Here is a 27,777-nt window from a genome sequence, read left to right on the forward strand (position 1 = left end):
TGTCTGGGGAGTTCGGTGGCCAGCGAAAGTGTTTAAAGTCAGAAGAGCGTTACTGGAGACACTCTGCAGCAATTAATATTAACGTCCCGCCGACAACGAGATCATTAGAGAGGGAAGACAAGCTTGGGTAATGGAAGGGTGTAGAAGGGAAGGGGCACTCCCTTTTGAATTAACCATCGCGGTATTCGCCTTAAACGATTTAAGGCAGTCACAGAAAACCTAGTTCAGGATGACCGGACGCGGGTTTGAACCTCGAGTCCAGTGAGCTAACAACTGCGCTATCCTGCTCGGTCGACACAATCGTCCTGAGAGATTCGCCATCTGTTTGGATAATTCAGATAATTCTCATTTACTGTTCTGTCTCAGTTGCATATGTTTAATTACATTTTATGTTTCGATCGCTCTGGATCATCTTCAGGTCTAAAACAGAGTAAAAAGTAAATATGCATCACGTAATATTTTCAGTAAGTGGAAAACGCAATAATTTTACATAATTTTAGAATTTACCTAAGTAGGTGCATCAGGAACCCGTCTTACTGTTTATACATTCATTGTTCTAGACTTATATTTCTAATACTGTAGCTGAAAATACTTTTTATAGAATTTTGTTTGTAGACGTTCACAGTAAGAACTCAAGACTTCCAAGGGTTCGAACTTTGAGTATCTTCAGATAATAATTCAGCACAGAGTAGCACGGAGAGCTGCATCAAACTAGTGTCTGGACCGAAAATAACAACAACAACAACAATTCAAATTTCACTCCGTTATTTCCACTTTTGTGATCGACTATTTTAAACCCTTTTACAGTTTTACGTATCCATTCTGATATCTTAACAGAAGGTTTATTTTTCATTACTGACTTTTTGCAATTTTGGTATGAGACCCTCTCTTGTTAAACCCATTGCATCGCTGCCACTACGCCTCCACTCTTCCTCCTCCGCCCTCTCTTACCTTCTTTGGCTGCACTCAATCCCCCTTCATTCCATTTTATAATTTCACTATTTTGTGCCGTTTACAATTTGAATACCATATTTTATGGACTGAAAAACGCTACAAAGACCCACCTTAATTTTTAAGCCATTTTTTAGATGACAATTTTACCATTGTTGTTATTAGATTTATTATTATATCTTATTATTAGATTGCTAACTCAGATCAAAAATATTCTTATTTTTAAAACCAAACTGACCTTTAAAATCCCTGAAAATCGTCATGTGAACTTTCTTCTTCCGCTTCTTTTTCTTCTTCATCGTTGTCCTCGTCATATACTGGGTGATCAAACGTCAGTATAAATTTGAAAACTGAATAAATCACGGAATAATGTAGATAGAGAGGTACAAATTGACACACATGGTTGGAATGACATGGGATTTTATTAGAACCAAAAATATACAAACGTTCAAAAAATGTCCGACAGATGGCGCTTCATCTAATCAGAATTGCAGTAATTAGCATAACAAAGTAAGACAAAGCAAAGATGATGTTATTTACAGGAAATGCTCTATATGTCCACCATCACTCCTCAACAATAGCTGTAGTCGAGGAATAATGTTGTGAACAGCACTGTAAAGCATGTCCGGAGTTATGGTGAGGCACTGGTGTCGGATGTTGTCTTTCAGCATCCCTAGAGATGTCGGTCGATCACGATACACTTACGACTTCAGGTAACACCAAAGCCAATAATCGCACGGACTGAGGTCTGGGGACCTGGGAGGCCAAGCATGACGAAAGTGGCGGTGAGCTCTCGATCATCTCTAAAAGATGCGTGCAAGAGATCTTTCCCACGTCTAGAAATACTATGTTTTTTGTTGTTGTGATAAAACTCCATGTCATTCCAAGCATGAGTGTCAGTTTTTACCTCTCTATATACATTATTCCGTGGTTTATTTAGTTTTCAAATTTATACTGTCTTTTTGATCACCCGGTATATGAGATGGTCATCACTGCCATCGAAAGCATTACTCATCCCGCAATTGTTCAAAGATTAACAACAATGTCTTCTCTTACTCTAGACAACTACTGTTTAATCCACCGACATACTTGTATGACTGTAGGTCGTTTTAAAGCGCCCTTCAACGTGAATTCATGTTGGATTTTATTCACCAAACCATTTGTTCCATTCCTCTCTCGTATACACATTAAATGGTTTATTTATCGAGACATCAAAGAGGTTGCAATTGTGAAGTAATTCCTCCCGGAATAACAGGGAATTCTGCCTTAATTTCTCTTACGCAGAATTTTTCAAATGACTGCTAAACTGGTCTAGCACAAAAAGAGCACTCTTCTTCAATAAAGCACCTTTCCCTCTCTCCCACACTCTGTTAATCTATACTTTCATACCAGCCTCATCCGTCCAATCCACGTCATCTACTTGAACAATAACACTTGACGGTATTTCAGAAGGTTTGGCACTGTTTCGCGCTTGAAAAATATCATTGGATTAAGTTTAATACCGTCAGCACAACATGAAACAACGGCGTAGTGCAGTTTTTCATGTCCACCTGTTTCTATAATTACGGTTTTAGCACCTTCGTGGCAACAGTACTGTTACTCGGCACGTGAAATGTCAGAGGAACTTGGTCTATAATCGCTATTTCGCTTAGGTACACAATGGTTTTCTTTCGATGTTGAATAATAAAGCGATGGAAAGATAATATTTTCTCTTCATACTCTTGCGGTATTTTGACGGTGTCCTTGAATCCATTTCAATACGTCATTTTCTAGCCATTCTGCATTCAGTCTTCTATCTGAATATTTAGTCTTCCTCATTTTCTTCAGTTCTTCTTTATTAGCCCGCCAATTGCGGATGTTCTTTCCATGTTGGTGGAGGACCGAAATGTCGCTCAGCTGCTCTGTTTCCATGTCCTTCTGCATATGCTGTTACTTTCAATTTATAGCCCGCATCATATGAATATTTTTTATATATAAAAAAAGAAAACCATGTAGAGAGTGCTAATATAGTGATGGGAGATTTTAATGCACAGGTAGGCAAAGACAGAAAGGGATCTGAGCAAGTGTTTGGAAGTTTTGGATATGGAGGCAGAAATGGAGAAGTGGAAAGACTCCTGGATTTGTGCCAGAGGAATGGAATGAACATAGCAAACAGCTGGTTTATGAAGAGAGAAAGTCATGTTATCACCAGATACAGTTGGGATGGAAGAACCAAGAGTGTAATTAATTATATTCTAGTAGATACGGAATGGGGAGAGAAAGTAACAAATGTGAAGGTAATTCCAAGTGTGAGTGCAAATGGAGACCGTAGATTACTGGTGGGACAATGGAAAATGAATCAGTGTCTGGAAAACAGAAGGAAGTGATGAGGATACGGGATTGGAAACTGAAGGAGAGTGACAGTGCCGAGAAGTACAGAGAGCTAATCACATAAAAATTTTCAAAACAAGGTTTGTGCGATGTAGAAGAAAGACACTTTAGTCGAAGCAGCACAAAAAGTATGTGGTAGAACATCTGAAAGGAGAAAGTAATACAGGCAGGTTGGTGGGATGATACCAAAATCAAAGCAGTTACAAGAAAAAAAATGGAGCAGGGAGAAAGTGGTGGATAACTAAAAATGACGAAGGCCATAAAAGATATAGTGAGGAAAAGAAGAAGCGCAAAGAAATAGTGGAAACAGCAAAGAAAAAGGCGAGCGAAGGGTTTACAAAAAAACGTGAAGAAGATGTGAAGAGCAATAGGAAAATTTCTATAAAATGGTGAAAAATAAAAGGAAGGCTTCTGAAGTACCAGTAAATATGGAAACAGAAGACAGCACCGTGATTGAAGATCCAGGGAATATGAAAGATCTCTGGAAAGAACATTTTAAGAAACTGTTAAAAGCTGAGGAGCAGGTACACGACGAAATAACAAATAATGGAGAAATTGAGAGAAGTTGGGAACCAGAATTAGGACAAATTACACTAGAAGAAATGGAAATAGCTGTGAAGAAGATGAATGGGGAGAAAGCCCCAGGACCTGATGAAGTATCAGTGGACATGATAAGCAGCAGGTCCAGGGGGAATGCAGTGGCTGTATAGAATACTATCAAGTGTGTGGAGAAATAGTACAATACCTGACGATTCGAGGAGAGGAGACATTGTTCCCATCTTCAGAAAAGGCAATAAAATACTTTGTAAAAACTACAGAGGAATAACCCTCATGAGTCATACGGCCAAGAATTTTTGAAAGAATTTTACTAAATCGAATAAGTGAAAAGATAGAAAAGGAGCTGAGTGAAGAACAGCATGGGTTTAGGAAAGGAAGAAAGACGATCGACCTGATATTTTCTATCCATCAACTGATGGGAAAAAGTTGGGAGTATAACAAAAGGGTGATAATGGTGTTTATAGACATAGAAAAGCCATATGACTCAGTTGACAGGGAAAGACTCTGGGAAGAAATGAAGAAGATAGATATAGAAGATGGATACATTAATGTAATAAAGACAATGTACAGAGGACAAAATTGTAGAATTAGAACACCATTGGGGAACTTTGGATACTTGGAAATAAGACAAGGACTTAAGCAAGGAAGTATTCTATCTCCCGCACTTTTTCATGTTGTGATGGAGGCAATTAATAGGGCAGTTATAGTAAAAGAAAAAGACAAAAAGATGATTTTTGCAGATGATATGGTAATATGGTGTGATAAAGAGGTAGACGTACAGTTATAGCTTGATGCGTGGAAGGAAATAATGAAAAGGTATGGATTACAAATAAATAAAGGTAAGAGTGAAGTAATGGTATTTGGAAGAGAGAAAGTGGGGAAAGCCGATCAAGCATACGACGAATTCTGAAAGCTGTGGTGTGGAAAGCGTACATTCCGAGATCGCTGCGCACTACGAACGAGGACGGCCCGGATCGAAAGGTGGAGTATTGCGAGTGGTTTGAAGGCACGCTTTGCGAGGATGAATGGTTTCCCTGGTCTGAACGGTACTGTAAACTGCCCCACTGCATGTTTAGGGCTCCTGAAAATCCGCACGTTCACCTGGACAAACATGTTGATTTTTTTTATTTTTTTTAAATTATGGGACTTAACATCTGAGGTCATCAGTCCCCTAGAACTTAGAACTGCTTAAACCTAACTAACCTAAGGTCATCACACACATCCATGCCCGAGGCAGGATTCGAACCGGCGACCGTTGCGGTCGCGCGGTACCAGACTGAAGCGCCTAGAACCACTCGGCCACACCGGCCGGCAAACGTGTTAATCTATCGGGTGTTCATGTGTGGTGTGGTGTGGTGTGGTGTGGTCTGTCATCGCGCGATTTCATTGATCCATTCTTCTTTGGAGGTCACCGTAACTGGTGATGGGTACTTCATATGCTGCAAACACCTATATACCTGCTGGCCAAGAGGTCTCTGGAAATGAAAGATGTTACCTAGAACAAGGTAACACTGCCACAGAGATGTCAGAGCTTACTTGGATGAAAATCTACCTGGATGATAGAGAGGTGCAAGAGGTGGTGTTAAGTGTATGGCCGATCTTGAAAAATGAATATCAACTGAAGGCAGCTACAGTGAACGTGCTACGAAAAACCATCGAGGCGTCCCGTGCGGTTGTCACACCGGCAACATCGACAGCCGTAGTTGGGTCAACAGTCCAGCGGCATCGACGTTGTTTGGCTGCTAATGCGGGTCTCTTTGAACACATAAAGTAACCTTCCCCTTGCTATTTTGAAGAGCGCGCCGCAGCGCGTAGTGTGAAGCAGTCGCCCTCCGTTTCTGGTGGTGGCGCCGCTGTGGCAATCGTAGCTTTGGTGTCTCGCTCTGGTGGGAAATGGGAAAGGTTGTCTGTTCACGTGCATTTAAGGGGCGCTATGAGCTCGCCAGGGAGTCAGTCTGGGTCAGTCTCTCGTCCCCAGCTTGCTAGTCTGTCTCTGGTCCGCATTTGTGAGGCAGTTAGTGTGTCTGTCGTTCGGAGTGCTAGTATGTCTGTCGATCCGAATCAACCTTTAAAGCCGTCAAAATGAGAGACTTTCCACTCCGCCAGTAAGAGACCTCAGCGAGTGGTCACCCGGTCGGGGCTTAGTTCCTGCATCTGAGTCTGCGCGTTAGGCCGCCAGTCTGCTCGAGTTTGCTCAGGCAGCGGTCATTGGCGGTTGATCGATCGGTTGGTCGGTCGCGCACTGAGACACAAGATGACTTGTCCGTCTTGAGCGTCGGCGCATGTGAGGTCGCCACGTGAGTCCAGTGGGCCGCGCCGTATAGCGAGGGGTAGTGGCTTCGCGGCTTACACGAGAGCGACAGGAGTCAACCCACGTCATCGGTCTGGCCGGTGCGAGCTGCGACGCCGTGAGACGGGAGATCAGCGCGCCTTCCTGCGTCCGTTGAAGCGGCTGGCAGCGGACGGTTCGGGAGAGCTTTTTGGGGGTGCTGCGCCAGGTGTTCTCCAGAAATCGCAGTTCATTAGAAGTTAAGTGACTGGTGATATATTGTTTGATTTACTCTTGTTAAATTCTACTTGTTTTCTTGGTGAGGTCACCAGCCGTTTTGCTTTGGGGTCGTCCCACCATTCTTCTCCTTTTTCCCACCCGCGGGAAGGTGGTTGTTTATAAATTGGGTGGTCCGTTTTTCCCTTTTGGCGTAGGGGCGGGTTAGAGCAACATGCGGTTCGGGTTGTTCGGTAATCTCCCTATCAATCTACCGTACGTTAGTAGCCGCCTCTGTCATGTTTGTCGGATTTGGTGTATTAACGAATTTATTGCTTGGAGTGTAACGGCCTAATACCTGAAATATATTTTGATCTTTGGAACTTTGATATTATTGCCTATGATCTTGAGAGGCGGTATCTGTGTACTGTAGAGCATCTTAACTATTGTTTGGCCAACCTTGTAGAATTTTATATAAGATTGCATTTCATGGGCTTTTATTTAAAAGATCATTTTAGTATAAAAAGTTGCCACCCTTTCACCGTAAGACTTTGAAGACTTTTCTTAGAAGTTAAAATCAAGTTGCACCTTCGGTGGCAAGGTTAATATTTTAAATGTTAGTGTTTCGTACCATTTCCATCCCTCCTATGGGGGGGAGGGGGGCATAGGTTGTCTGCTTGTGTAAATTGTTAAAACTCTTAGTTTAAAGTTATCTGGTGTGTTACAGATTTGCACCAGTGGAGTCTTTCAGAGGCTGTTGTGAGCGGTCGTAACTACGGCCGTGTCAAAAGGAAGCGGCAAGGTTCTCAGCCCGAAAGCTCATACAGTCAAAACTTGTTTCTTTCTGCCTCTGAATAAATTGTAACATTGATATTTAGAGGGTGCTTTCTGATTATAATTTTAAATCTGTTTCTTTAAAAAATGCGTGCGGTAGCGTTCTCGCTTCCCACGCCCGAGTTCCCGGGTTCGATTCCCGGCGGGGTCAGGGATTTTCTCTGCCTCGTGATGGCTGGGTGTTGTGTGCTGTCCTTAGGTTAGTTAGGTTTAAGTAGTTCTAAGTTCTAGGGGACTTATGACCACAGCAGTTGAGTCCCATAGTGCTCAGAGCCATTTGAACCATTTTTTAAAAAATGCTTTTAGGCACTATTAAAGTGAATAAAATTCCCATTTGTTAAAAGGAATTTGGTTATGATTTCATCAGTTACTCCCTGGCAACTACTTCCATGCTTACATAGTGTGATTAAATGTGTTAATATTCTTGATGAATCGCTAGTAAATAACATAAATTCTTAAGAACTTTGAAAATAAATCACGGTTCAGGTATGCTATTTTGTTCTATTAACGTTGGCTATCAAAGAGAGTCTACATTTTTCTGGACCCTCCGAATAACCGTAAACCCGTCGTTTCAGCAAAAACTACGAGGGTGGTTTGAAAAGTTCTCGGAACGGAATAGAAAAAGAAGTACTTATACCACTGAACTTTTTATATTTTTCAATGCAGTCTCCTTGTAGATTATTGCACTTGGTCCAACGATGTTCCAGTGCCTTGATCCCATCTCGAAAATGAGTTTCCTCTAGGCCTGCAAAATAGTTGTCAACTCCGGCTATCGGTTCTTTCTTTGACGTGAATCTTCGTCCAACAAGAAAAATTTTCAGTTTTGGGAAGAGATGGGAGTCTGACGCAGCCGTATCAGGTGAATAAGGCGGGTGCGGCAACAATTCATATCTTAGTTTGTGTAATTCTGCCATGGCGACGGCACATGTGTGTGGGCGCGCATTATCTTGATGGAAGATGACTTTCATCCACGCTAAACCTGGCCCTTTTTCGCTTGTCTTTTGTTGCAGTTTGTCAAGGAGGTTAGCATAGTATTATTCAGTAATTGTTTGCCCAGTGGGGAGATAATCAACAAACAGAAGCCCCTTCGCATCCAAGAACACTGATGCCATGGCCTTTCCCGCCAAAGGAATTGTCCTTGCTTTCTTTGGTGGTGGAGAATCAGCATGTTTCCACTGCTTTGGCTGTTGTTTTGTCTCTGGGGTATAGTAATGCACCAACGTTTCATCTGTGGTCACAAGTCGGTGCAAAAAGTCTTGTTCGTTTCTCCTCAAACGGACCAAACATTGTTACGATATGTCCATTCTCGTGCGTTTTTGACCCAGCGTCAAGAGTCGCGGCACCCATCTTGCAGATAATTTTCCTTTAATTTACGTCTATGGTCACAAACTTTTTGTTAACAGATTACCGGTTTCGGTCTTTAATGACCATCGTCAGATCTGTTTGATAAAAACAAAGTCCTAATGTACTGCAGCCATAGTGGCATCATCGAATGTTAAATTTCATTTCTAATTCTTCATTTAAAATGTGATACACCCTTTCAGATGACATCTGGCAAGGGTGAGCAATTTTACGCACTTTCAATCGGCGACCCTCCATGATCATATTGTGCGCTTTTGCAATGATTTCTGGATTAGTGACACGTCTTGGCCGACCACTGCACGGATCATCATCTGAGCCCGACTAAATTTAGATTCATTTGTCCACTTGGCAACAGTTGAATATGAAGGAAGGGGAAGTCCCCCATTATATTCTGGAAATTGGCACGAATGTCCTTTGCTTTCATACCTTTTTTTACGAAGTACTTAATCACTGCTCGAATCTCGAGTTTCTCCAGCTTCGAAAAACACTGCGTGGGAACAACAACAGAGCCATGTCAGTGCCACTGCTCTCTTCCAAGAGCAATGACGTGGAACGTGTTTACGTGCAACAGTCCAACGAGTATCACATGAACAACGAAGGGTCAATGGGTAGTTCTCCAGAGATCTATCAAAAAATTAAACAAAAATTGTGACACCCTTAATATTTTTAACTATAGCCGGAATGTGTATTTCCTGCTGAAAAAAATCGGCAAATTTAACTACAAGATTAATTAATATCGTAAAAGTAGCGGGAGCATTAAAGAAAAACTACTTTAATAGAAAGATGATTTGCGCAGTAGTGCTGGGGACTCTGAGCTTTTTCGGTGATCTGCTCAACATTGACTTTCAAGTGACATTTGTTCGGTTCAGTACTTCAACTTTATGTTTACACTTTCAACTCAGCCAGTGCACATAGGAATTAGTGGACAGTGCAATACAGTCGCAGTGCGTCGCTGTATGATGGCAAACCAATAGCCGTTGCTGGTTGTGGTTAAACCTTATTCGCAGTTATTCAGTTATAGCATCCATTATCAAAGAGGAATACAAAATAAAGAAACAGAAAAATACATGGAGTTTACACAGACAAGTTTGTAAGAATAAGGAAACGCATGTGTGAAGAATGATCGTCCGGAAAGCGCTTACAAGGCAGTACATCGACGGATCAAAAATTCATTACCTTCAAATAGGGGACAATGTATACCCAGTACTTACTTGCGCTATAATAACCTTCAAAATACTATAACCCAAAAAAATCCAATAGAGTATACCAGACCACTCACAGATATCAACTAGTAAGTTGAGGCGTACAGAGGTATCTATTACAAACACACTGTCGAAGGCAGTACTGTAGAAGATCACAAGAACATGAAGATCTACATCCAAAAAATGTAGGATCCTTGCTGCAGTCAAGGTTGGATATAAACGTCAATATTCTAAACAAATGGCGTTCATATCATCGATATATTATAGACGTCTGTAATGACATTTCATCTAACAGTAGTAAAACATGTGACGAGTCGTGATTATTAAAATGTGGTTAAAAGAATCTTACTTGAATCACGCAACATTTTGAACAGATGTTAAATCAAAGAGCCACAATATGGCAGTAAGCAAAACAACATTCTTTAAATGATGAAGCACAATATCAATCTTGTTTTTCTGTTGGACTGTTTTAAAACAAAATGAAAAAAGAAACATCAGAAGTATTGCTTCTTTTATAGTAATATAATATTATAAACGAACATGCTTAAATTACTGTGTACGGTTTAGTGTGATATTAGGTTTACGATGTTAATAGTAGGTAATGTTGTTGTTGTTATGGTCTTCACTCCTGAGACTGGTTTGATGCAGTTCTCCATGCTACTCTATCCAGTGCAAGCTTCTTCATCTCCCGGTACCTACTGCAACCTACATCCTTCTGAATCTGCTTAGTGTATTCATCTCTTGGTCTCCCTCCACGCTGCCCTCCAATACTAAATTGGTGGTCCCTCGATGTCTCAGAACATGTCCTACCAACCGATCCCTTCTTCTAGTCAAGTTGTTCCACAAACTCTTCTCCCCAATTCTATTCAGTACCTCCTCATTAGTTATGTGATCTATCCACCTAATCTTCAGCATTCTTCTGTAGCACCACATTTCGAAAGCTTCTATTCTCTTCTTGTCTAAACTATGTATCGTCCATGTTTCACTTCCATACATGGCTACACTCCATACAAATACTTTCAGAAACGACTTCCTGACATTTAAATCTATACTGGATGATAACAAATTTCTCTTCTTCAGAAACGCATTCCTTGCCATTGCCAGTCTACATTTTATATCTTCTCTACTTCGACCATCATCATTTATTTTGCTCCCCAAATAGCAAAACTCCTTTACTACTTTAAGTGTCTCATTTCCTAATCTAATACCCTCAACATCACCCAACTTAATTCCACTACATTCCATTGTCCTCGTTTTGCTTTTGTTGTTCATCTTATATCCTCCTTTCAAGACACTGTCCATTCCGTTCAGCTGCTCTTCCAAGTCCTTTGCTGTCTCTGACAGAATTACAATGTCATCGGCGAACCTCAAAGTTTTTATTTCTTCTCCATGGATTTTCATTTGTTTCCTTTACTGCTTGCTCAGTATACAGATTGAATAACATCGGGGATAGGCTACAACCCTGTCTCACTGCCTTCCCAACCACTGCTTCACTTTCATACCCCTCGACTCTTATAACTGCCATCTGGTTTCTGTACAAATTGTAAATAGCCTTTGGCTCCCTATATTTTACCCCTGCCACCTTTAGAATTTGAAAGAGAGTATTCCAATCAACATTGTCAAAAGCTTTCTCTAAGTCTACAAATGCCAGAAACGTAGGTTTGCCTTTCCTTAATCTTTCTTCTAAGATAAATCGTAGGGTCAGTATTGCCTCATGTGTTCCTACATTTCTACGGAATCTGAACTGATCTTCCCCAAGGTCGGCTTCTACCAGTTTTTCCATTCGTCTGTACGGAATTCGCGTTAGTATTTTGCAGCTCTGCCTCATTAAACTGCTGGTTCGCCAATTTTCACATCTGTCAACACCTGCTTTCTTTGGGATTGGAATTATTATGTTCTTGAAATCTGAGGGTATTTCGCTTGTCTCATGCATCTTGCTCACCAGATGGTAGAGTTTTGTCAGGACTGGATCTCCCAAGGCTGTCAGTAATTCTAATGGAACGTTGTCTACAGTAGATAATAGTAAGCGAAAATAATGACCGACTTATATACAGTATACCTTGATATGCGTTCTAATCGTCAGAGTCAAACGTAGTTACAAGGACACACTGAACCTCTCGTGGTGATTCCGAGAACGATTCAAACCACCCTCGTTCAGTGCCAGTGCAGAAACGAGCGCATTCAGCCGCACTACCGAGCTGCGCTGGCGGAGTGCCGCTCGCGAAGCCTCCGGGTCCGGACGGTGGCAGTGGTGTTGCCACGTGTACGGCTGTCAGCGTCGAGCAATAAGCGAAATGACTCGCTGCCCCCACCCCCTCCCCCACGCCCCCGCGCCGCGCTGTCCTGCCCCACCTATCCCCAATTAGGGCGGGTGGCGGCGGCCTTCGCCTTCGTGTCGCGCGGCGTATTGATCCGGGGAGCGGAGCGGCGTGCGTGGCGGGCCAACCTGTGGCGGGGTGCTCCGCGGGGATCAATACGCGGGCCGCTGTAACTGGCCGCGCATAGGGCTAGGCGCGCCCCTCGCCGGTGCGTACGCCGGGGGCCGAGCGAGTGTCGCGGGCACTGCGCAGTGACGCCCCTGCCTAGTGGCAACTCGACGACCGGCGGGCGGCCAAGCTCCGAAACGCGCCAGCGGCCGGCTTCCGTGGGCGCCGAGTGCTCGCAAGGTGCCCCTGCTGTGCAGGCTACACCACCGTCGAGTTCGAAGTGTTGCCTATTCACAAGGCGCCCGTTGTTCGTTAAGCTACCCCTACTGTGCAGGCTACACTGCACCACCGTCGAGTTCGAAGTGTTGCCTAGTCTCAAGGCGCCCGACGTTCGCGAACCTACCGAAGTTTGACTGAGGCGATGCGAGTGGCTCCAGACTTGTGATCGTCGCAGTGAAGTGTAGCTAATTGTGCGGCTGCTGGTGACTGCTAGGCGGCCGGTTGCAGAGGTGTCGACGCCTACTCAGAGGCCGCCAATCGCGTGGAGACGACGACGCCGCCGGCGCAGCGGGTGGCGAAGGTAGTGTCGGCGTCGCCGCTGGCGTGGCGTCATTCGCACCGGAGACGCCGTGACGCGAGGTGGTCGCCGGCGTCGCGCGGGGGCAGCGGCAGCGGCAGCGTTGGGCTCGCTACCGTCGGTCGGGCATGGCCGGCACCCAGGTATGTAAACAAGGCGCCCAGGTATGTAAACAAGGCGCCCAGGCAGTGCGGCGAAGCAGTCAGCGCGTTTGGCAACCGCCCAGTCAGGAAGCGGAGCGCACCGCAGCTGTTTGTTTACATTTTCTCGTCTCACACGGAACGGTGCAATGAGAGCTAAAATCGAACACGATGTAGACGATAATACCTCGGTAATCAAATCCGTCTGGTCTCTTCCTATCAGCGTTTCTACCGTGGCAATGTAGAAGTGATACACTTAGTGATCAAAAGTATCCGGACATCCCCAAAACATACGTTCTTCATATTAGGTGCATTGTGTTGTCACCTACCGCCGGCTACTCCGTATCAGCGACTTCAGTAGTTATTACACATCGTGAGAGAGCAGAATGTGGCGCTCTGTGGAACTCACGGACTTCGAACGTGCTCAGCTGATTGGGCGTCACCTGTGTCATATGTCTGTACGCAACATTTACACACTCCTAAACCTCCCTAGGTCCACTGTTTCCGATGTGATAATGAAGTGGAAACTTGGAGGGACACGTACAGCAAAAAAGCGTTCAGGTGGACCTCGTCTGTTGACTGACAGAGACTGCCAACAGTTGAACAGGGTCGCAATGTGTAATACGCAGACATCTATCCATCACACAGGAATTCCAAACTGCATCACGATCTACTGCAAGTACTGTGACAGATAGGCGGAAGGTGAGAAAACTATCATGGTCGAGCAGCTAATCATAAGCCACACATCACACCGGTAAATGCCAAACGACGTCTCGCTTGGTGTAAGGAACGTAAAAGGGTTCAATTGGCTCTAAGCACTATGGGACTTAACATCTGAGGTAATCAGTCCCTTAGACTTAGAACTGCTTAAATCTAACTAACATAAGGACAACACACATCCCGCGTCCGGCCATCCTGATTTAGGATTTCCGTGATTTCCCTAAATCGCTCCAGGCAAATGCCGGGATGGTTCCTTTGAAAGGGCACGGCCGACTTCCTTACCTAATCCGATGAGACCGATGACCTCGCAGTTTGGTCTCTTCCCCCAAACAACCCAACCGACAACACACACATCCATGCCCGAGGCAGGATTCGAACCTGCGACCTTAGCAGCAGCGCGGTTCCGGACTGAAGCGACTAGAACCGCCCGGCCACAGCGGCCGGCTAAGGAGAGTAAACATTTCACGATTGAACAGTGGGCAAACGTTGTGCGGACTGACGAATCACGGTACACAATGTGGCGATCCGATGGCAGGGTGTGGGTATGGCGACAGCCTGGTGAACGTCATCTGCCAGCGTGTGTAGTGCCAACGATAAAATTCGGAGGCTGTGGTGTTATGGTGTGGTCGTGTTTTTTCGTGGAGTGTCGTTTTGCGTGGCACTATCACAGCACAGGCCTACATTGATGTTTTAAGCACCTTCTTGCCTCCCACTGTTGAAGAGCATTTGGGGTATAGCGATTGCATCTTTCAACACGATCGAGCACCTGTTCATAATGCACGGCCTGCGGGGGCGTGGTTACACAACAATAACGTCGCTGTAATGGTCTGGCCTGCTTAGAGTCCTGACACCTCTGGGATGTTGTGGAACGCCGACTTCGTGCCAGGCCTCAGCGACCCCAGTCGATACCTCTCGTCAGTGCAGCACTGTGAAGAATGGGCTGCCATCCCCCAAGAAATCATGTAACACCTGATTGAAAGTATGTTTGCTAGAGTGGAAGCTGTCATCAAGGCTAAGGGTGAGCCAACACCATATTGAATTCCAGCATTACCGATGGAGGGCGCCACGAACTTGTAAGTCATTTTCAGCCCGGTGTCTGGTTACTGTTGATCACTTAGTGTAGAGCAATCATCGAAGCTTGCAATGTTACGTAATGCGGTGTCAACACTCCAGAATGGCATATCTGTAGGAGCTGTAGCGAATTCTTTCCTGCGATTTGCGAAATTATTATGGAATGTATACACTTTTGGCTGGTGCATAACAAACACAACAGACAGATATAACAGAATTACAGTAATCAATAATATATTCTCCTTCACTGTTTACAATAGTCTGCCAACACTGGGGTAAATGTTCATTCCGCATCTATAAAATCATGTTGTTTTGAGGCGAAAACTCGTCTAGCCATTTTCGGAGCGCGTTTTCATTCGGAAGGAAATTACTCGAAGGTTGTTCAGTATGGAGCGGAAAACGTGAAAATTTTAGGACGCGAGATCAGGAGTTGCGGAATGGCTTCCCGACCCAATATCTGCATAGTGCTTTTTCGTCAGTATAGCAGAATGCGGGCGGGCGTTGTCGTGGGCTAGTATCACTTAGTCTTCCTAGTTGTTGTTCTCTGAGTGCATCTGCAAGGCGTCACAGGTGTTGACAGTAAATGTCATGGTGATGGTTACACCTGGTGGAAGAGATAAGCAGTACATCACACCGCCGCTTTTCCACCAGATGCATAACATTATCTTTTATGGATGCCCACAGGTCTTTGTACGGGGAGCCGCTGCTAGTTTGGGTTCCGCAATCCCTTTATTTCCCTTACATTAACGCAAAGACACCTCTTCTTGTCACCAGTAACGATACACGATAGGAATGTTCTGTGTTGTTCACGAGCCTATTGATGACGAGCAAGCAGAGATCCCCATATGGGCACCCACTGATTTTTGTGATGTCGGCTAAGAGTATGCGGTACCCATACACCCGATTTTTGAACCTTCCCCACTGCAGGCAAATGTCATACTATGGTGGAATGATCACAGTTCATCAGAGTGACCTGAATCACTGTGGATTAATGTGTTTAAACGACCTTCATCAATCCTTGAAGGTCTTCCTGAACGTGTAAAGTCACTAATGTCAAAATGGTCCTTTTTAAAACGAGAAAACCATTTTCCTGGCGTACTCTGTCCAGTGGCATTATCCCCATAAATGACGCAAACATTGGTGGCTGCCTCCGCAGCTGTTATCCCTTAACTGAACTGTAACAGAAGAATAACTCGGAATTCCCACGCCCGGGTTCCCGGGTTCGATTCCCGGCGGGGTCAGGGATTTTCTCTGCCTCGTGATGGCTGGGTGTTGTGTGCTGTCCTTAGGTTAGTTAGGTTTAAGTAGTTCTAAGTTCTAGGGGACTTATGACCACAGCAGTTGAGTCCCATAGTGCTCAGAGCCATTTGAACCAATAACTCGGAAACGTTCCGATTTCTACACTTGGTTCTCCATTTTCTAGCGTCCACAGCTCCAATCACTATCTCCGAATGACAATATATAAACTGAAGTAGCAACAGTGTAGAGTAAATAGAAATAAACCCATAGGAACCGGAATACCAACATGCGAAACAAAAACTGTACGAACTTATGCACCAACCTAATAATTTATATTATTTAATGGCTAACACGTGCACTGTCCCACGTGCAGAGACAATAACAACTGGATTTTCAGTATTATATATAATTACTGACGGACTTCAGAAATTTAAAACGCTGGCAATCTATTCATTAAGAGCTACAATGTTATGTTAAAGGTTCAACGCAGTAAGTCAAATATAACGGATATACACTGTGTCCACGTGTTGAGGCAGCCTAACTCACACCGCGGATATTACACGGACTATATTCTTTTAATATCTCAGAATGAGAGCACTTACCCACTTCCAGCAAAGTTTAGCCGTAACTACAAACCTTCCCAAAGTTTTTAAAGCTGATACACCCCTCCTCCCTCCAAAATAATGGAACGCTAATAAATTTTCGCTGTTCATCCAGTAAAACTTCTTGAATGACGTTTTAATTCATTACTTCTTTACGGTTAGCTCTATCTAATCACAACAGATTTTGCATAGAATATCCGCACATGCCACTGAGTGTACCTGCAAACTTATATAACCGTACGATACATATTTCAGGAGATATACTGAGATGTATGATCACCCAGCTTTTCCTTAAAACGGGGTGCAAATGAGCTACAGAGTATACTCATCCAATGTTTGACGACGAGAACACTGAGATTTTAACAAACTTTAAACATAATTTCAAATCTTTTGTAACGTTTTTCATTAGTCCGAGGTGAATAATTCGAAACTATTGAAACCAACAAAACTAGGGTTTTGCGTCTTCAATCATAAACGTTTTGCATGGTTAACGTCAAATATTCAACACATTAAATCATTTGTAAAGGAATCACACGTTTGAATTAGTTTTATACATGAGAATTCGATTCTTTAAAGATTCTGGACGGAGGTGGACACTTGTGAGAAAGGAATATGCGTAGATAATCTTTAAAATATAGTACAGCATCAAAATTTGGTTCTTTCATTTGAACAAACATGGTATGGTAACAATGAAGTGACTTCCAGATGATGTTTATATTTTTGAATCAATATACACAGTTTGCACTGACGACACTACACTACAAGTTACACACACACACACACACACACACACACACACACACACACACACACACATGCCTTTATAGTTCACTCTGTCTCTGTACTCTTCCCATCTATTGCCATTTCCTATTTCCTACCTGACACTCTATCTCGTACTACACAATCTTGTTTAAGCTATGAGTTCACCATTAATCAACTCCGATGAACGGTCGTATTACCAAACGTTTGTTGCATTTCTGTAAAAGGATTTTGTATATTGTATTTGTGCACTATTTATTAGTACTATTCCTGGATGAAAGCCACACATTATAGTTAAAGTATTCACTTAGCTTTTGTAATCTGTAATTCTAATGTTGATTTTTAACATCAAATATCGCAAGAACAGAAGATCATATTACATTTTTTCTATAGAATATGTAAGTGAAACATTTGTTTAAATAATGAGATGTGTTGTATAACACGTAAGCTATGTATTATCTTTGTAATGGTGAGATACCTAAACAAGATGTGATGTTATTTCCAACTTGTAATGTCATCTTTGAAAATGACGTATTTTAGTATAACAGAGTTAACAACACGTAGGAGTTGCTTCATTGTGATATCTTATACAATAAAAAAATAACTAAAAAAAAACAGCAAACTTCTCAGGTACGGGTTCTAGTGCGTTGGATCGCTCGTAACAACTGAAATACTGATGAAGCCATGAAAAAAAAACCACACGCTATTGAAGGGACAGTAAACGGATTTTAGCATTACATTTTTCCACCTACGTTACTGGACTGGTTTTTCCAAAAATGTCCCCTATGGCAACCATAATACAGAAGACACTCTGTTAACCGTTTTTGGTGGGAACAAAGGGTTCTCGAAAGTCAAATTGTGAAGTCGTAAGTCTGAAACACGCCTTATAGCACAGCTGTTCTGAAGCTCAGCAGAGTGCTTTGGTTGAGTCCATTATTTTTTTCCTTCTTCCTAGCTGTGTATGAATTCTCTTTTCATCTAAGATGATGCGTTTCACCTACATTTCACGACCCATCCTCAATAGCCAACGCTGATTATTTTTCGCAATCTTCACATGTACATTAGAATGATTTTGTTCACAGCTATTATATTTGCAGCAAGTGCGGTGTGTTTTTTCTTTTCCCAAAAATATTCGGTCGTCAGCTGCAGAAGTGGATCACTTTACTGCTTTAACAGGTTTCGACAGATTAGTATATCATCTACGGAAGTTCAGTAATGGCTTATAACACGGTTACGCAGACCCCTATACCTTCGTCAATGAAGTAGAAAGAGAACCACTGCTCAGAATGGCGTCAAATTTTAACAGGATATTATTGACGCAGGGGGAAACGTCAAGGAACTAAAAACGTTAAAGAAAATTTTACCAATAGATGGCGCTATAAGCGTCATAACGTAAGAGGGGTCGGCTACAAATGGCAGGTGACTCACTCACAATACGAAGGCCATGGTTTAAATTGCGGATTATACCATTCATACTGTTCAATGTGAATGAATACACAACTTCTATAGTCAACAGTTGAGGCACTGTTGGTCAGTTGAGCCCATCCACCACCGCAAGGTCGTACAACATCGGCAAGGAAAGATAGGGTTTTAGTTGTCCTGAGGTGAAAACCGCATAAAAAGCGTAAGGACATCGGTTTTCTAATAGCCTTGAGGCAGGCACAAGGCATGTTCAGTGTGCTGTCCACCGTTTTCTGCCACCAGTTGAAATTGAGAAACAGCCTGTTCCACAACAGCTGGCAGTGTCTCGGGGGCTATATTCAGAATGCGTTGCGCAATGTGTGCTTTCTTCAAGTCAGCTACGTTCGTCATTGGAGCACTGAACACAACATCTTTCAAATAACCCCACAGCCGGAAGTCACACAGATTAAGACCAGGTGATCTGGACGGCCAGACTGTAGGGAAATGAGGGCTGATACTCCTAGCATTTCAGGAAAACTTCTGCAGCAGTGTGCAGTGTGTGGAGGAGCGCCATCTTGCATGGATACGATTCTACCCACACACCCACGCTGTTGAAGGGTTGGAAAGACGTTGGTGCATACCAGTAACAGGGTCTGTAGGACTCGTCCCCTCGAAAAAACACGGCCCTTTTTAAACCATATTCCATAACTGCAATCGATTTCCTACAAAATGGCCAATCAACTGAGATTTTTCCCGCCAATTTTCAGGTGGGATAAAAGACAGGGGGAGCTGGGAGTTTCCCAGAAGGGAAGCGTTAATTAAAACTGACATAGTTAATTAACTAGTCAATCAAGCTGATATTAAAAGTGTGCTTGTATCGCTGAGGGAATTTCTCAGAAAGGTGAAAGGGAGGGGAGTGGTAGGGGTTTCTCTGAAATACTGGTTAGGCCAGTATTACACTATCAAATTTCTTTGTCAAAAATCTTTGTCAAAGATATTTGATGATGTAATGGGGAACATTGTCAAATGTCGTCCAACATTTGATCAAATCTAGGGCCCCGCTGTAGATTTGATCAAAAAAGTCGCTTGTCTTCTGTTCACTGCAATGTGACATGTTACCACATGGAGCGCTAGCATCGCTGCAGCGTTCTGTCGTCTGTAGTGTTTTTATAAACATTGCCGGTAAATACAATTGGTGTGTGCCAACAACTACAGAATTAAGAGAGATGTATGAAGCTGATGAGGCGCTTTACAACGTGAGGCACTCTGAATACAAAAATAGATTAAGAAGATTGGAGACCTAACCTAACCTAACGTAACCTAACCCAACCCAACCCAACCTAACCCTCTCCTGTAGCAAGGAATCGGAGTGTTACAGTGAGCCTGTCTTCTGCAGATGTAGCAGTTCTTAAGTGAATATTGTGCTTTGTGATATGAGGATACACTTCATTGAGAACATACAGAAATGTATGCTCATCCATTCTTAAGTTATTGATGTACGACTTGACGTCCTCCACTGTAAGCTCACGTAACAAGTTTTGTTGAATGCTTTTATCGTGTCATCGTAAAACCCACGGCTTCACCCAGGTACATTTCCTTTTTTTTCCCCCCACTTCTGTATCACATGCGTACACAGTGCAATTGTGGTACATGCAACTGCTGCGGTTAATAACAAGTTGTTGTTGTCAGCCATCTTGAACTCTGACGAAAAATATGATGACAGTGTAATACCCCTTTTTAGCGCCACGTCAAAGATCTTTGTCAAATATATTTGACGGAATATTTGATCACGTCTTTGATCAAATCTTTGACAAAGAAATTTGACTAATACCGGCATTATCCCCAGGGAGTCAAGATCCACTTATGAGAACAATAGGTTAACGATCTGTCAATCAAAACGACAGATGAATCCAGGGGTCATAATCCACTTAGCAGAACAATAGGTTAAGAACCTGTCACTCAAAAGAGAACAATAGTTTTGCCCCTGAATGTGCACATGTCCCTAATGTAGGCAGCCTGCGCTAACGAATTGCGCTGAGTCTCTCTTTGCCCCCCTATGATGTCGTCAACCTGCACCATACAAGCGCCTTTGCAGAGTGAGGTGGTACTGGTAGATGTAAGTGTGGGCTTTTCGTTCCCTATATTCTGAAAGTCTGCATATTGACATATCCTTTGAGATACAAATGGGATTCGACTGTCCACAGAATGCTCAATGGCCATTCGCTGTCCATTTCCATGCAAATGAGACATTTCAGCGTGAACGTTTGTCTTGCTGGCGTGTCAGCAGCAAGCAGCTCATGAACATGGGCAGTTCTGTATGGATAGCAATGCAGCATGTTTCGTAGCATTGTATGCACTATACTCACAGGCATGTCCAGCGTTCGCACAACTTCCCATTCACTGCACGTTCGCACACCACCTCTCGATCCCTCCTGCAATGCTGCGGCCAAATCTTCGTCAGACGTCGGATCAACTGCTTTCCTCCCTCTGGCACATTTCACTTCAGAAGCACCTGTCTTTTCGACTTTTGTAATAATTTTCTCTAGATCCTTAGCAGTCATCGAACCAATGCCTTTTTTCGTAACATTAAGTGCCTGGAACTTCTGTAGGGATACTGGAGCACAGTAACCGTTCCTGTGAAAGAGTTTTACCAATAGCGCGCCATCCTTTATAGACACAGTCTTGTTGGACGTGTAGGACGCAAACCAAGAAATAGCCATGTGCCGAGCGTCTACCAATGTGCATATTCTGACGCTTATGGCGCCATTCATTGGTGAAACTATCGTTACTTATTTTTTTGTTCCATGACTTTTCAATCTGTGTAAATGATACACTGTTCAAACTTGACATTATTCTCAGCTGTGGTTCTCTTTCTAAAATGTCTCGAAACTGGAACTTTAATTATGGACACCTTGTGTCAGGCGCAGCCGAATAAAAACAGGAGATGGAAGATAAATAAGTAAACTATTCATTATTTTACAACTGATCGCCATAACTATTAACATACACACATCAAAAAAGCTTGTGTATCACCCCGGTTCCTAGAACGCCTGAAGATAGACGGTGCCTGTGGATATTTTATCACAGACACAGTCCCTTTGACTGTTCAGAGATGTCACTAGACACACCTAAAGATGTAAATAAACATGGATGAGCAGTGCCTATTGGACGGAGGGGGTTCGACAGCCGATCAGTTCCAATCATTCCACTAGGAAGAAGCTACACGGCTCGTGTTGTCTGTAGTTCAAACATGCCTAGACGGTCGATAATGCGGATCAGTCGCGTCCGCAATATTACTTTGTGCCAGGATGAGCTCTCAACAAGAGAAGTGTCCAGGCGTCTCGGAGTGAACCAAAGCGATGTTGTTCGGACACGGTGGAGATACAGAGAGACAGGAATTGTCGGTGACATGCCTTACTCAGACCGCCCAAGGGCTACTACTGCAGTGGATGACCGCTACCTGCGGATTATGGCTCGGAGGAACCCTGACAGCAACGCCGCCATGTTGAATAATGCTTTTCGTGCAGCGACAGGACTGTGCGCAGTAGGCTACATGATGGCGCAACTCCACTCCCGACGTCCATGGCGAGGTCCATCTTTGCAACCACGACACCGGGCCCAACAACGTGGAAAATGGACCGCTCAGGATTGGCATCACATTCTCTTCACCGATGAGTGTCGCATATGCCTTCAACCAGACAATCGTCGGAGACGTGTTTGGAGGCAACCTTGTCAGGCTGAACGCCTTAGACACACTGTCCAGCGAGTGTAGCAAGGTGGAGGTTCCCTGCTGTTTTGTGGTGGCATTATGTGGGGCCGACGTACACCGTTGGTGGTCATGGAAGACGCCGTAACGGCTGTACGATACGTGAATGCCATTCTCCGACCGATAGTGCAACCATATCGGGAGCACACTGGCCAGGCATGGACGACGTTTCGGGCCGCCAACGTGCACATCTTGTAAATGATTTCCTTCAGGATTACGACATCGCTCGACTAGAGTCGCCGGCATGTCCTCCAAATAGGAACCCTATCAAACATGCCAGGGATAGATTGAAAAGGGCAGTTCATGGACTGCGTGACCCACCAACCACTCTGAGGGATCTGCGCCGAATCGCCGTAGTGGAGTGTAACAATCTGGATCGACAGCGGCTTGATGAACTTGGGGATAGTATGCCACGACGTATACAGGCATGCATCAATACAAGGGGACGTGTTACTGGGTATTAAGAGGTATGGGTGTGTACAGCAGTCTGGAACAGCACCTCTGGTCTCGCTTTACGGCGGTACAACATGCAACGTGTGGTTTTCATGAGCAGTAAAAAGAGCAGAATTGATGTTTATGTTGATATGTATTCCAATTTTCTGTACAGGTTCGGAAACTCACGGAACCGAGGTATGAAAAACTTTTGAGGTGTGTATGAAGCTGGTGCTCGTAATGTTTTGGCTAATCAGTGTATTTTCTTTGCGTGTTTGTCCGTCCGCAGCATTTTCGCTTTAGCAAATCTCTTATTCGCACACCGTGCTTCTGCAGGGAAGGGGATCGAAAAAAAAATAAATAGACGAATGTTGGAGTTTGTTCAGGGACAGCTCCGTCAACACGGCACGTGCTGGCCTTCATGTTATTGTGATACCGCGTTAGGGGACGAGGCAATTTCGCAGCCAATCTGCGCGGCGTTCTCCATTTCCGATGGCCGAATGGCGACGGCCGACCGCCGGCTCGGCTCGGCTCGTGTGGGCAGCTAGCGGCGCCAGCCTCCCACCCAGCAGCAGCGGAAATCACTCGGTCCCGGCCGCTCCACCCCTCTCCCCGTTTGTCGATAAGCAGCCCGGCCCCTGGGGGCGAAAAAAGTAATTACCGACGCAGCGCACGTCGCCGCCACTGCGTGGACCGTTATTTATATTGCCAGAATCAGCAGCGCCCGAAGCCGCTGAGCTGGAAAGGCAGCCAGGCGGGCGAGGGCCCGGCGTAGCCGAAGCGATGGCAGTTGCGGGCGACAGAATCCCCGGGGTGAGAGGGGACAGTTCCCTACCTACCCGTTCGTAGCCGAGTGAGCCCCGGAATAGTTTCTGTGGAATGACAGACCTGGCGCGCGTTGCGCTATCCACCAACTGTGAATCGGGTGAGTGGTGAGAACAACGAGTTGTCACTAGAGGTGGGCAAACTCGTTCATCCTTGGGAACTAGTTCACTGCTGATCGCTCTTTTTTGGGAACCGTTTATTTTTACTCGTTCACCGTTCATTTGTGCTTGGTATATGGTTCTTCTGAAAAACTGAAAACTAGTAGTGTAGCTGACTGACGGATGGAGGGCACTAACAAGGGAACCTCCCCATCGCACCCCTCTCAGATTTAGTTACAAATTGACACAGTGGATAGGCCTTGAAAAACTGAACACAGATCAATCGAGAAAACAGGAAGAAGTTGTGTGGAACTATGAAAAAACGAGCAAAATATACAAACTGAGTAGTCCAAGTGTACGATATCCAACATCAAGGACTATGTAAGCTGAAGAGCGCCGTGGTCCCGTGGTTAGAGTGAGCAACTGCGTAACGAGAGGCCCTTCGTTCGAGTCCTCCTTCGAGTAAAAATTTTACTTACTTTTATTTTCGCAAAGTTACGATCTGACCGTTCATTCATTGACGTCTCTGTTCACTGTAATAAGTTTAGTGTCTGTGTTTTGCGACCGCACCGCAAAACCGTGCGATTAGTAGACGAAAGGACGTGCCTCTCCAATAGGAACCGAAAACATTTGATCGCAAATTCATAGGTCAACCGATTCCTCCACAGGAAAACACGTCTGATATATTCTATACGACACTGGTGACGGCAAGTGCGTCATATGACAGGAATACGTTGTCGACCCACCTAACTTGCACACTTGGCGAATGGGTAAAAAGATTCTTCTACCTTGCCCGATTTACGTTTTCTTGTGGATGTGATAATCACTCCCAAAAAAGTGATGAAAACCTAAGAGTTTGTCACATAAACGACAACAAATGAATGCAACAGTTTCACAGTCGCACAGTTTTCCCTGTGCTCTGTCAAAACATACGTTTTTAACGTTTTCAAGTTTTTCCGTGTGTAGACCGTCAAATTCTGCATGTGTCCAAGCAAATCTGAACATGTCCTGGAATTTTGGAGAGCAAAGTTGATCATGTCTGAGTGCATGAACTTTGATAATTGTCTGAAAATTAAAAATTAAAACTTTTCACTCGAGGGAGAATTGAACCAGGGACCCTCCGTTCCATAGCTGCTCACGGTAACCACGGGACCACGGTGCTCCTCAGTGTACAGGTAACTTGATGTGACATATCTTGCACACGGACTACTCAGTTTGTATATTTTGCTTATTTTTTTCATTGTTCCATACAACTTCTTCCTGTTTTCTCGATTGGTCTGTGTTCAGTTTTTCATGGCCTATCCCTGTGCCAACTTATAACTAAATCTGAGGAGGGTGCGATGGGGAGGTTCCCTTGTAAGAGGGGGCACTTGCCTCCCCCCTGGAGTTTTTATTCACTACAGAATTCTTTCACACTTTTAGAAGTAATTTCAGTGATTCTGCAGAACCTCTCGTTTAGCCAAGTGTTGCGTTGTGTGGCTGGTCGCAGGGAAATAATATAGGGTGGCGCACGGAAAACCAGCCCCCAGTACAGACTGCTCGCCAATTACGGACGATGTGTTGCCCGTTACGAGCAGATACAACGAACAGACAAACATGTAATAATTAGGCAGTGAAGAAATAACAAGCTAATGCAAGCAACAATTGCGAAGCAATCGATGACGATGTGTAGAGAGCTGGAGAAGGTAACATGAAAATCTCACGCGACGCGCATGGGCTGTAGCTCGTGTAGCCTTGTAAACCTGTTGGTGGCTGTTTCCCAACTTAATAGACCACAAGTGTCTTGTATAAAATTCTTCGTTTCGACTTCCACTACATAGCTATGCTACGTTGTAAACAATAATCGTTTACACCCTATATATACATCACGTTGTCTTTGAGTTCGTAGGCGAAGTAGAGACTTTATGGAAGCATAAAATAAAACGTGGTTTTCTCATCATACTTGCCTCACACGATTAGTAAAAATTAGGTTTTTATGTTGCATTATTAAAGTTAATGCAGCAATAATAATAATAATTAAGTTGGCAGTAATAAAGTTTTTGGTTTGAAATCTCCTTCTGAACAAATGTTTTTGAGATAATGAGTAAATACGATTTTATAGCAATCTATGTCTTTTCAAATGGAGAGGCACCGCTTTTCCTATTGAGCAAAATGACCCGCAACCCACTTTTTTTTTCCAAAGAAACCTAACTAGCAGGTAATGCAAATTGGAAACAACCAAACTTAAAAATAATTAGTGCCTTCCTAAATGTAATATTTTGTATATGAAAGATACATGAAAATCGTTTTATATGAATTTTCTTGCACTAAAAATTAAGCAAATTATTGAAAATTAGCTGCTAAATCAAGTCGATGAAACCAAAAAATATACGAATAACAAAAAAAACTTGCCTTGTTATAAGTATGTCTTCTGCTGTTCATCGATATAATGAAGTGAGGTGATATGCCCTTTTGTTGCCTGAAAAGACGTGCCTATTACATACAACGTCATTTTTATGTAATTTACGTAACTATAAAATACTTTTTGATTACCGGTCGTGGACGCTTAACAGCCAGAACCAAGTGCAAGAACAGTTTGGAACACATGTAAAATAGGCGAGCGCAGTGAACGAAACGAACAACTGGATACTGAACAACTAGGAGCAGTCGGCAGTGGAACTGAGACAGGCGGTCATGCGAAGAACGACGAGTGCGGCCGAGGGAGACCGAGACTGAGACGAGCACGCGACCGAGGCTGGAACGAGAACTGCCGAAGTGACCTCCGCGACCGTAGTGAACTATGAACCGATCGTTCCTTGGAATTCGTTCCTCGGTCCTTTTGTTCATCATGGTGAACCGTTCCTTTGTACCCGTTCGTTCGCTAACTACCCATCTCTAGTTGTCACTAACGCTGGGGCCTTTTTGCCTTAGACGGGTACCGTTTCCACCAAAGCTGGACGCATTCTTTGGAAGCGTAGCACGAAGCATGTTTTTCAAACACCATCCAATACGGAGAGGTTGTAAGGAAACTGACGATGTTACCAGTGCAGAGGTGCGGGTTGTCTATATCGCAGGATGCTGAAACATCATAGGTAAGTTCATACACTAATGAGCCAAAACATTTGAAACTTCCCCTTTGTATATAAATGATGGCAATGCTGGAAAACTCTTACGTTATTTGATTTTCAAACAGCTGAGCAAAACTAAACGTACTGAGACTGATTTTTCTTTACTTATTCTGATCATCACTAAACTGACACACAATATTTTAACGCAACGCAATCTGACTTTCAATAATCCCTACGAAAGGATAGCCCTGACCAACAACAACCTATACCTTTCATGAATCACTTACCTCACAAAAATCTTCGTTACTCTAACTACTGCAATACAGCGAGCGCCAATACTGCCAGCTTAATAGTGTTCAAAAGTCATAATATACGAGGGTGAGTCAAATGAAAACCTTAAATATTTTTTAAAATATTATTTATTGTGCAGAAGTGGTACAAAGCTGTATCACTTTTCAACATAATCTCCTCCACGCTCAATGCAAGTTCTCCAGCGCTTACAAAGTGCGTAAATACCTTTAAAAAAATTTATTCTTTTGGTAGTCCGCGCAACCACTCATCCACCGCATGTCGTACCTCTTCATCAGAACGGAACTTCTTTCCTCCCATTGCGTCTTTGAGTGATCCAAACATATGGAAATCAGTTGGGGCAAGGTCTGGTGAGTATGGTGGATGAGGAACACACTCAAAATGCAGGTCTGAGATTAATGCAACTGTTGTACGGGCAGTGCGGGGCCTTGCATTATCATGTTGCAAAAGGACACCTGCTGACAGCAATCCACGTCGCTTTGATTTGATTGCAGGTCGCAGATGATTTTTTAGGAGATCTGTGTATGATGCACTGGTGACAGTGGTCCCTCTAGGCATGTAATGCTCCAAAATGACGCCTTTTTCGTCCCAAAAGAGAGTCAG

General features: G+C 43.7%; 1 protein-coding gene across 1 annotated transcript in view; it reads left to right on the forward strand.

Moving 5' to 3' along the window:
* Positions 1-12,822: 12,822 nt before the first annotated feature.
* LOC126428366 (glutamate-rich protein 2) overlaps positions 12,823-27,777 on the forward strand; it is a 294,147-nt gene continuing 279,192 nt past the window's right edge. Inside the window, exon 1 of the mRNA XM_050090296.1 lies at positions 12,823-12,908. The gene's annotated coding sequence lies outside the window, so the exon portion shown is untranslated. The remainder of the gene's footprint in view (positions 12,909-27,777) is intronic.

This window comes from Schistocerca serialis, chromosome 12 (assembly GCF_023864345.2).
Source record: "Schistocerca serialis cubense isolate TAMUIC-IGC-003099 chromosome 12, iqSchSeri2.2, whole genome shotgun sequence".
NCBI lineage: Eukaryota > Metazoa > Arthropoda > Insecta > Orthoptera > Acrididae > Schistocerca > Schistocerca serialis.